This window comes from Anneissia japonica, unplaced genomic scaffold, assembly GCF_011630105.1.
Source record: "Anneissia japonica isolate Jap-2015-1 unplaced genomic scaffold, ASM1163010v1 scaffold287806_len661372_cov189, whole genome shotgun sequence".
Classification (NCBI taxonomy): domain Eukaryota; kingdom Metazoa; phylum Echinodermata; class Crinoidea; order Comatulida; family Comatulidae; genus Anneissia; species Anneissia japonica.
Genome location: NW_022743067.1, coordinates 280525 through 293321, shown reverse-complemented (window position 1 = coordinate 293321; position 12797 = coordinate 280525). Strand labels below are relative to the sequence as shown.

Here is a 12797-nt window from a genome sequence, read left to right as displayed (position 1 = left end):
AGAGCAATCATTAACAAGCAAGGTAGTAGTCTTCTGAATATTTGTATGTGTACATACAAATATGTGTATATAATATTTATATCCTTAAAGATAGACATACATATATCATTTAATTTAATTTATGTAATTGACCACAGCCACAGCCCGTCATGACACTACCAGTGGTGTCCACAGCCCTTGGATCGAAAAGCAGATTACATTTGACAATTGCCAAAATTCAAAGTTGTACATTTGCACTTAACATAGCCAGTTAAACTATGAATTCCAGACATCCACGTATACTACATTCATCCGTCTACGTCTAATCAAAGGTAAACATCCTACATTCAGCATCCTGTTATTGTCTGTGATTAGAACGCTGCTGCATCTATTTATAGATACACCCACAAACAATAGCACTCAGGAATATATATATATATAATAATAAAAGATTTGTTTTTATATCTTGTTGTTTTATAACTTTTATGAATTTTTGAAAAAAATTATCAATAGCAAAAAATTATAAAAAATTATAAAATTTATCAAAAAGATTCAGTCAAATGATTCTTAGAGAAAAAATTTAAAATATAATTTTATTAATAGGGAAAGAAGCAATGACGGGCACCGTCATCAGTGGCGGATCAAGAAATTTGGAATAGAGAACACACAGAGAGGGACCTTGACAGATGGATGGTCCGAACCACCTCAATCCCCCGATGGTTGGGGGCTAAGGTAAGAAAATGTATGATTATGGCACCGCCTCTGGCTAGAAATGGCACTCTCAGACCTCAATCTGAATATGATTTTCTATTTTTCCAATTATTTTCTTATAACTTCGAAAAACTTAGAGGGGGAGGGGGCCAGGCCACCTGAGACTATGCTGAATCTCCCACTGATCGTTTGAGATCTTAATAAAAACACTATAAGCATATTTAATTTTAAAAGGTCATGAGGTTACTAGGAAGGTTCTCAATATCAGGATTCTCAGCTTTAGCTGAAACGGATGTTCAGTAACAAAACATTTGCAGAATATTTAAGCACACTTAATTCAAAAATCCTCTGAGATATATCTTTGTTGTTACTAGCACCAGACTTCCTCTTAAAACAGCAAAAATATAAGACTTATGGTTTTATTTAAAATACTTGTTCTGCTTGAATGATTTCACATGTCAATTTCAAGTGCCATTTAGTCTAACCTTCACAACCGGATACCGAGTGAAAATCTCAAGTCAATCTATACAAATAATAACATCATATTATAATATGAATCAATTTCAGAACTTATGTAAAAGAAAAAAAGTAATGATAAGATAACTGAACACAGAGAGTTAACTATCATTAATCGTGGGATTGATCCAGGATGACTTTGCTGGTGCTAATTTAGGACCTATCAGCTATGTTAGAGGTAGGAAGCTGTGGGTCTTCCCTTGCTTACTGCTGGGTTTCAGAGAGCTATTCTTCAATCAAAGATCCAGAGTTTGAGTCATTCTAATCTATTATCTGAATATCCTTAGTCTTATTTTAAGTTTTTTAACTTGATACCAGGATTCGAGCAGCTTTATCTTTCGCTACCCCCTCAACCTGCCAACTGTTTAATAGATATCAGAGTAAGCTATGTTATAATACGTTGACCAAAAACTTCCAAAGGAACTAGGGTAATAAATTATAATACCCATTTTCAAAATATGAATGTACATTTTTTTCACAGGTTTTTAAAATTAATGTGTTGATGTAGAATTTTAAAGACCCATTTTGTTTTTACACTTTGTAGGGAACATTATTTTCCTGTGGTGGCCATTACAAGTTTAATCGTAACAGTTATCATTAAGCCAAAGCAACACTACACGTGGAGATTATTGCATAGCACTGTCTGAAAATCCTTTAATCTTGATATAAATAAAACATAAACTTTAATCAGTGCAGATCAATTTACATTGCAGATATGTGGAGTATCTACTTGTTTTTCTATAATTTTCATATGTTAAATGATTATTTATCATGTTTATGAAATTTGCATTATACTTTTAAAAATATTACTTATTTTCGATTCCTCTTAACAAGAGATTGTATAAATATATAAACAGGTGCATTTAAGTTTTAACAGGAGGGGACAGGAAATTAATTCATCATAGTGTTGGTCTCTTTTCCCTTCCCTCCTCCTAACAAGAACTTTATTAGCAAACAACAGGTGTATTTAAGTTTAACCAGGAGGGGACAGGATATGACCTCACCACAGGGTCTCTCTTTGACATAACCCACAAACACATTGAGTGATTCTTTATTTACTCTACTGTAACATTTTTACTTGCAACCTTGAATGGAACAAAGACCTACAAAAGCTCACTCCATCAGATTAAACCAGACATTTGAAGAGCATGAGAATACATCATGTAATAAGCACCTGTGCTCTGTTTAATAGGGATCTAAGCAGCTCAATCAATATCCTGCTTGACATTCCCAGGTAAACAGTGCTTCCAAAGCTGCTTCAATAATACAAATCACACCATTGTTAAGCATAAACGGTAAACGATAACACACGCCTGAACATTTTCCAAAATTTTTTGTACCATGTCTGGGCGGCTTTTTATCAAATTCCATTCACAGGGAAAGACTACAGGGTATTAGTATTATCCTGTGTACAATGTCTATAACATATTGACCACATAAATTCTCATAAAATATAACAGCTATGAAAGCATTTCTTAGAGATTAGCAAGGTTAAACCTAAATAATGGAGTATAATATTAACCTCATGAACACAATTATAAAGTAACGATAAAAGGGATATATCGCAACTTACGAAAAATGTCATATTTTTATTCGGCAGACCTGAAACTTTTCCAATTGATTAGACCAGACATTGGTCGCGGTAAAGTTGAATACAACGCCCATTCTTTAAATTCTTTTTGTTTACTGTCGCTAAAATAAACAAACTCGCTAACTGCGGCTAAAAATAGGCAACACCGCGGTCTGCCCCTAAAGAGACACGCCTAGTAGACTGATCAGATTGTTAATTCACAGCGTGAAGACGCACATGTTCCACAGCTGCGGCTAAAAATAGACAACACTGCGGTCCGTCCCTAAAGAGACTCTCTTTGCTAAAAATAACTTGTTGCATCATGCATTACAAGTGGGGCGGTCTTCACATGCGATGGGTGATTGGTTGGATTGGTTGTTGCTGGGCAAAAAATAACCTATGACGTCAAAAAAATTTAGGCAAAGGCTGGCCTAGCTTGAGGTAAAAGACCAAGATATGGCCTCTCTAGCTAGGTGCTTAGTACTAATTAGGGTTCCCTTCCCTTTGATGTTCGAGTAAGCTCTGATTTCTTCACTGTATAATATAGTTTTGGATAGACCATTGAATCGTAGGGCAGTTATTCTAATGCTTCTGCCACCTCACAAAACGATCATCATTTTCATTCTGTTCATGCATGCGGAAATCCCCGGGTATAATCCCACCCCCACCCCCAAAAAAAATCAGGCCAATTCCGCATTCATGTGGTTCATGGGATTATACCCGGGGAACTACGGTAATTAATTTACATATTTTGAAATTATATATAGAGCTATAATATATTTCCTTAAAATTTATATTCATAATTCAAATTACATTATGTCTTTAATAATGGATATCCAATTCTATTGTTACTACATAGGCTCAGCCACCATGTACAACCATTAACTGTGCACTTTTACAATCTCTAACTGGAAACAACACCCTCATATGACCTTCCTGTCTGTGATTCTACACCATAATCGATCTGTTTTCTTTAGAAAGCTTAAATATCATATTAAATACATTAGTTTCAAAATTCTCCTCTCGATACACAAACTGAATTGAGCAGATGTGTAAACATATATTTAAGCATAATTGACCTTTATGTAGGTTGGTCATTATCAGTACAATACTGAATTGTAAACAGGCAACGACAATGCATGGTTTACACATTGTTTATATTATTAACAGCACACAATTTATTCACTCATATACTAGGCGAAAATGTCACATGTCAGGCCCGTAGCCAGCATGCTTGAAGGGGGGTTCTGGGCGCGGGGTCCAGGGGCCCGCCAAAGGGCCCCGGTGGGGTCAAGGGGGGAAAAGCCCCCGAAGCCAGAGCACTTATACGATTTTAAAAGCATGCACATGTCATTTAAATGCATGTTCATGTATATTTAAATACTTCTTACACAATTTTAAAAATAAGATAAGAAGACTACTTTTTCCAATACAGGATTTAGAACGTAAATGTTTATTGTGAAACAAACTTTTTTTATTTTTATTAAAAAGCAATGCTTAACATTTTAATGCTACTATGTAATGTTATCTCTAAAAATATAACTGGGATAATTAGCATTACCCACTAGGTGACTGTACTAAACACAGACCTTCCACATTATGAGATCGCTAAATACCAATATTAAAATATGGAGGTATGTAAAAGGTCTTTGCTTAAAAGAGAAATATTGCAAATAATATCCTATTATCGTTTTCTGGCCAAGTGGGGTTCGCTGGCAAAAGGGGGGTTCGCTGAAAAAGGGGGGTTCGCCCGAACCCCTAAAAACCCCCCTGGCTACGGGCCTGCATGTAATAAGGCCCAAAAATAAATCTGCAAAACTGTTATAAGATCGGGGAAGGGGGAAGAGATACAAAAAGATTTTCATATAGGAATTGAAATTTATCAGAGAAAATTTTTATCTAATCTTCAGCTAGTTTTGGGAAAGATTTACGCTTCACGTTTAAAAAAAAATATTTAAATCAAGAAACATCAAGGGGAGAAAAAAAATGGCATAAAAAAAAGGACATAAGTCTTTTACTGAATGCTTCAGAAGGCCAGAAAAAATTAACAGGTAGAAAGCACTTTCTACAGATGGTAGTAGTGAAAGGGTACCCTTCTCTAACATGTGAAGCGATAAAAATACCAAAAACTTAGGTACTAAATAGTTTCACAGCCATTTTAATTGAAAAATCCAACCCAAAAAATTGGTAGGCCTAGTGTAATACCTTCATACATCCCCTTCGACCATAGGTTCTCAATTGGTTAGTGACTATTTGGCAAAACAGTGGTACATTTATCTTATTCCGCCTCAAAAAAGTGTATTTCAAAGGCAGATTTGCACACCTGTGTTGGAGCCATTCCTGTTGTTCTACTTTACTAAATGTGATATGTTGCTGCAATAAATGCATTTTGTCCTTGGACATTAATTTATGCAAAAATGTAAAATTTATTCTTCACATAAACACATTATATCTTCACTACCAAAATAACTCTTGTTGGCAGATTTTTCTAAATTAATGTGTTTCTTCAAATTTTTCCCAACCACATCATAAACCATACAATATTGCAACGCAAGTCATTAGTGTTCTGATAAACCCGTCTCTACTTAATGTTAACTGTCCAGAGTTTTAGAAGACAATAGTCATTGATTTGACTTTGTATGTAGTTTAAGCATTTACTAATTTTATGTTGGCTCAGCACAAATTATGATGCAAGACCATGGGAATGGCTGTTTAATGTGATTAAACTTTACTAGCTAGCGAATTCATCCCAATGGCCTCGTATTTACAACGTGATAAACAGAAAGGATGCGACTACTTGTCTTCTTGTTTGACTCGCAAATGAAGAATGGGACGGGATAGCAGTGAAGGCGAGATAGGCTGCCATTTTACCAGACAAACTACTTTAAAAATTATCTCTTTATGTTCTTGATTAATCACTCCATGAAAGTGCCATGGCACTTTTATAAAACTTCGTCAGCAACTAAAAGCAATTTACAGCTGTTTAAACTTTAAAGTGGGTACTGAACAGATCCGGATACGACTGGAAGAGAGTGTAACAGGAAAACCAGAAAAATGTATGGAAGTAAGAAGCATTATACAAATAAACAAAATTTTTATAAAACAAAACAATATTCAAATAATATGGCTTTCAAATAATACCACTATAAGTGAATGAGCTTTATAGCAATGCCAACAGAAAAATGTGTAGCATATAACATTATATATTTTTTGAATTAGAACAAATTATCTTTCCATTAAGAAACATATAGCATGATGATCATTATTAGACCTATAGGCAAAGACTATAAAGAGACAAAAAAAAGCACTGGCTATTTTCTTGATTGTTTATCAACTTTTTCATTGTTCGGTTGAGTGTTTTTATATCCGGTATGAAAATACAAATATCATCCATTAAACCAGTATCAATTTAAAATTATTATCATAATCAATATTTTAATCAACCAACTTAAATCTGCTTCTACTTTTTCATATTTTATGACTTCTAAATTGTATTTTCATAAAACATAAAAAAACTACAGAATTGGCAATATTATAATCCTCTCATAGCCTATTTTTAAAACCAATATAGAATAAATTTTATACTTTGCATACGTTGAAAGTACCATCATATTATATTATTGATTGCAATATCATTACTTTGCGATAATCCTATCTTTGACCAACATTTGAACCCTAATAAGAATCATATTTACTTCAGTAACTGCAAAAAGCTATTAAGAATACAGACCAGAAACCACAGAACCTTGACACCTCGAAAACAATAACAATAACAAGACAAGCTGGGCTGTAAAACTGGTGAAACGCCAAGCATGTATTACTTTTCCAATTTTCCTTGTTTTGTCACCAACAAAAAAGCTATTTAACATCTGTTTCTATAAGTTTATAGCACCATGATTCACATTACAATATTATTTCTTTGTCTACTCTCGTGGTGTTTCATCACCACTACAAAAACAGAAAGATATATCGATCAATTCTTTACTTGGGTTCTCCTTTCATGCTCTTCACAATAAATGTCTCTTCACTTCTTTATTAATGATATATCAGGAAAAAAACCATTTTATGCTTCCAACCATGAAAGTTATCCTTATAAAATGCCTCCAGAATTTAACATTAATATCTAAATACTAGATAGCTAGCTCAACAGTAGTTAGTATACAGAAATAAAATTGGTTTTCCCCCCATAATAAGATTTCCAACAGGAAAAATGAGTACTGCCATTAACCACAAGTTGTGCACCTTTTCCGAAATGGATTAAAATTAAAATTTGAACACTGGAGATTATAAAATTAGAATTGGTGTAATGTCAGAAGACAAAATTAGATTAAAATTACCCAAATGGAAATTCAAATTATGTAATTTGATAATTTTGAAATTAACAGAATGTGTATTAGTTTTCTAAAAAATATTCCAATATTATTTCATTACATCCAACTTAATAGCTACAAAAAAAAAATCTAGTAAGTTTTGGACAGTAATGAACGATATTATATAGCATAAACCAATCATTTGGTTTATGCTATGCAATAACTGCCACCACAAGGAAGATGGCCACTCTGGCATAGCTTCGGTTTCGACATTACCCAAGATATCCTTCGCAATCCTATAAAACGTCAGTCAGGAGCTTACTAAGAACGCTACACATCTCTCAAGATTTTACTGTCAAAATTATGATTTACGAGGCACAAGGGAAGATTATTTATGCGAATATATATTTCTAACATTACGATAGGAATTCTGAAAATCCATCCTTAGCAAAGAAGTTAGATTTATGGACATACACAGCATGCTATATAGAATGCACTAAGGGCCAGAGATATACTTATGTGTTAAATTCGATTCAAATCCATGATTACTAACTAGTACTAGGAATACCACTGAGGTGTACAATCCATCTATTCGCAAGTCAACGATGCATTACTGCGGTAATAATGATCAGTAGCCTTAGCGGCAATCTCCTGACAATGGATAAAAATAACGCATTAAACTCAATAGGTATTTACCAGAATTCATCTCTAAGTTAAGTATACATAGAAACTTACTATTGCATAATGCGCATTTTTCAAATTTATAATGGTTATTATTAATGTGCAAAAAAATTCTATTCAGAATCATATCTATGACGTCACAGCTATGTTGATAGAGCACCTGAACAGTATTAGAAATGGTTTGGTTCGAATCCCAAATGGGAAATACTGTTACTTGGTATAGTATGATTTTTCTATACCGATATAATATTAAAAATTTGATTTAATAACTTTCTAAATATATAATTATGGTTTCAGCCCAACAATTATCACATAAACATTGGCTTATCTCCATATGCCCATTGATATTAAATTATAGTTCCACACATAATTGTTTAAATTATGCTAGTAATTTCAATGGCATCTACTTTTGTGTACACCTACAAACACACCACAGCACAAAATCTCAAAGCGGCACATCAATCTCAAGACACCCCTCTCTTTAGTGATTGAGAGGCACTCTCAGAAATCAGGAACCCTTTCCTTCCTCATGGGAGCAAGCAAGAATCTTCTATAACATAACTCAACTCCTGTAAATTTATAATATTTTCTTGTTTTAACTGTACTGTACAGGTATTATGAATTGTCTTCCAGAAGTCAGTCCTGATGGTTCTACAACTTAATTTAATACTATTTTCTTTTATAGCATTTCAATATATCCTACAGATTGTATTTGAGGCATCTACTGTACATTATTATTTTACCATACTTAAACCACAAATCATATCCCTGCTTTAACCCAGCCCTACATATTCAGCTTATGACCATGTATTTTATATATAATTTTGTGGGAACCGAATGAGAAAACAGGATACTATGGTAGATTTCCTAATCTTCCAACTTCCTTCAAGATATACAGGCTGTCGTAAACTACCAAAAAGTCTAAAATCCTTCGAAAAGAAAAAAAAAACATAACAAATAACAAAGATAACTAAAATAACAGATGGACAAATAGACTCACAGAATGGCAACCTCGGGCAGCGAAAAGGAGGAGAGGAAGGCAAAAAAGAAGATGGAGAGACGAAATAACCACATATGAAACGCCAACATGGAACAGTGTAGCAACAGACAGAAGGGCTTTGGGAGGGCTTCATCCAGCAGTGGAAGTACACTGCCTAAATGATGATGATGATGATGATGATGATGATGATGATGATGATGATGATGATGATGATGATTTAAAAGATCTGTGTTATCATTTTAAAACTCATTCATACTTTCGTTAAGTCATAATACCAACCTTTTAAATTTGGAATTAATTCAACTCTAAGCAATGAAAGAGGAATGATATAATTTATACATCTGAATTGAATGTTAATAACTTCGTTCCAATGTACAAAGAAATTAAAATATACAATTTCATTCTTTTAACACACAAAACTCCCTCTACACTACCCAAAGTCTCATTTCCGTATCTATGCCAGACGACCACTATCGACTTGTAACACCTCATCAATTGCTATCTGATACTTTGTTTGCTAATGCACTAAACTAACGATCACTATAATTAAACATCTCATGTTAATTGCCCTTTTTGTGTGGATACTGAGTGAGACATTCTTTGTTCCCATCTTCATAAATTTGTCAAGAGAGAACAAAAGGACTAACCTGTTAAACATTTGTCCTTAATATGTTATGAAATAATTATAATGAAATGAAAATTAAATCTTGTATATTTTAGCCTGTTTTAGGCTTATATTGTATCTGTCTCTTATACACATACAGTATGCAAAGACATGGGAAACTATAGGACTTATGCACAGTATGTGATATTTTGACTATATTCAAAAAATAGATATATATATCACATTTAATCAATTAATTGATTCTTATATTTCCAAAATAAATAAACTATTATATTAATTCTAGGATTGCATTCAACAACCTATATCGTTTGCAATGACTGGCAGCATACTACACAAAGGCCTGTGTATGCTATGTATGCTCAAGTTTAATTAAAAAATATGTCCTCTGAAATATGGATGATATTAAATGAAATATGTAGAGCCTAACATATGGTTCGCCTTTTGGATTTAATTAGGCCATATTAGCATAACTAAGAATGAATTCTACTGGGTGATACACGACTATTACCAATTACTCTTACTCAAGATCCTCACTCAGAAGTGAAACTGCTAATCTCTTTGACTCGATTGGCCATTCAATTAGAAGAAATGAAATTGCTAGTTATTAATGAATTGTATTCGGGGTGAAATGATGCATGTACAAGGGAAAAAATAATATGGACCTAACAATCATCTGAGCATGTAACAAAAGAGATCAGAAAGACGTTTATGTTTTAATAGAAGTACATGACTAATGTTACCGTCACACCACAATAGTAACTGACTGAACAACTGCTTGGCAAGAACAATTTATTTATTGACTTATAATGCTGGGTAATGTTCTTTTCAGCAAATAAAATGTAAGTTTGACAAAAAGACACACTAGAGATAAGTCAAAAGAATTTGACATTTCTATCCAAATAATTGCATAAAGGGAAGAAAATATTTCAGCTTATTTTTATGAAAAAGAACAAGTATTTGTTTATAATCATGTTGTTGAATATAGATTAAAAGCAAGAGTAGCCCTAGATTACATTAGCTTTTCACTATTCCTTCAGACTTCTAATGTTCGTATAATCATGTAGGGTCCCTTGAATATATACTGTAGGTAATACTGCAGTTATAGCTACCACAGCAACATTAAATAACAAAGAAAACACACAAAAAATGATGTCCTTAGGCCTAGAACATCCATTTAATATAGTCCTCCATACTAGAGCTAGTTAAATGGCTAAAGAGAAATCCGTGACCATACTAGCCTAGCAATTACCCACTGATTTATCATAATCATAACACATCTGATGTAGTCTTCAAGCTTAAGTCTTGGGTTAATGACATAACTCATAAATATAATAACATTGCGCCATGCATTATTTATCATCAAATGTTTGTCTTGGTTCATTGCCAGGATTTATGCTAAGACTGATATCAATGTCATTGAATCTAACAACTGTTAAAGCTATACCAGTTATCTACTAAATCTGTAATAATCATCAATATTCATTAATCATAAATTGGTAAAATTCCAGAAAATAGACCCATATTCATAATGGTGATGTAGGCCTAGGTTTTCTTTTTTTTCTTTTATGTTGCGATGCCATCTATTTCCTTTTGAAAATTTCAAATCTTTTTCCTTATAAAACATGCTATGACTCACTAGTCACATTGAACTTGCATATGAGTAACAAAATAACATTAATAACATTAAAGATGGCACAATAGAAAAAACTGTAACATTAATAATACTAAAAGAAAACTGCAGTAAGCCATGACAGTTTTACTAACAAACAAATGACCATTAGCAACCAGCATCACATCAATCGGTGAACAGGTTTTTTTGTTCTGTACTCAATGTTTATGTAATTTTTTGTCATAATACTGCTATAATACTCATGCTGCTATTACTTCTTCCCTGATGGTAAATTTTGTTGATGATGTAATACGTTATTGACGCAGACGTGAATAACAATAACAGCAACCAGTTAATGGACCATCTTTATAATTAGATAGATTGTCATAAATAAACCCCATTCAGACAGCATCGAGCCTGACCAAGCACCATCAGCGCAGCAACTTAACCGTGCCATATGCCTCGAAGGATCCACTCACTGGCAAACATTCGTTAATGACAAACGTAAGGACGCTCCCGGCAGAATCTCAAACGCATTACACTTTTAACAATTCTGCATATCATCCAACAGATTCATAATCAGGAACGGACGAGTCTAGACACAGCTCTCAATTTTGTTTCAGATCAACCTTAATCCACATCAATGAAAACCGCTAACAACCATAATTACGTAAAATGATGATATATAATCCCTGGCTACCGTACTGTTATCAATATGCATATAAAAAATATGTTTGGAAATGATGGAACACAAAATGATATAAGTAATTATGGTTACCTTTGTTATAATTTTACCATGACGAAAATATATATCATCCACAACTAGAAATCTCTTTGTTAAATGCGTACAAAAAAAGTGCAATGGTCGACACAATTACGGAGAATTGATGATTTTTAATCACGTATTTAGGCAATGCAATCCCAACTGGATCAATTACAATAATTATTGTTGCTGTTGGCATTACTTACAACCGTAGTAATAATTTAAATTAAAGAAAATAAGGCAACCAACTTCACCAAACAAAAAACAATCAAAGGATTTTGGGAACTGAAGTTCATAAAACCAGGCATATACTATCAGATATTGTCTTTCAAACACAATGGACAATATCTAGAAGACTTCAGCCATGTTTGCATTGGATTAATTTTGATCAGATGAATGGTAGCTGAAACTGTACCGCTTTTCACACTTTGATTTAAATACCTACTAGGTTCTATGGAGACCAACATATGCAAATGCCTTTTGAAATGCTGACAATAGCAAACATTAAATTACAGGCAAATTTCAGAAATCAACTTTTGGGTGCACAAAATGCCCAATGAAATATTAGATGCATTGCTCGAGAAAAACAGCCAGGATATCATTCCTAGACACGAATCAATCAGTTAAAATAACCGCACAACTTGGGTAATTTTAACAAAGAAAACGTTACGTAGACTGTTTGCTCTAGATTTTATTCAGTCAAACAGGCCAGATACACGGTTTGTTTCACGAAAACTGCCATATCAGTTGAAATTCAATGTTTCACATCATTAGAAAGTCTGATTATACATTGCGTTGGCGAGTCTAGCTCTGTTCATACTATCAAATTTTCTTTGACAAAAAAAACTGCTGTATGCCCATATATGGTCACGATGTACCAATATGATGTGATGTCATCATGACCATATTTAGGCATGTCACATGTTTTTTGTCAAATAAAATTTGATTGTAGGACTTCATATTTATATCAAATCTAATAAAATTAAATTAATAGTTAACCTACACAGCCTAGGCCTATATTATAAAGAGTAAA

The 12797-nt window shown here is 33.3% G+C and overlaps 1 protein-coding gene across 1 annotated transcript in view; it reads right to left on the bottom strand.

Annotated features, from left to right (window-relative positions):
• LOC117119335 (plexin-A4-like) overlaps window positions 1–12797 on the bottom strand; it is a 90697-nt gene that overhangs the window by 49165 nt on the left and 28735 nt on the right. The gene's annotated exons all lie outside the window — the stretch shown is intronic.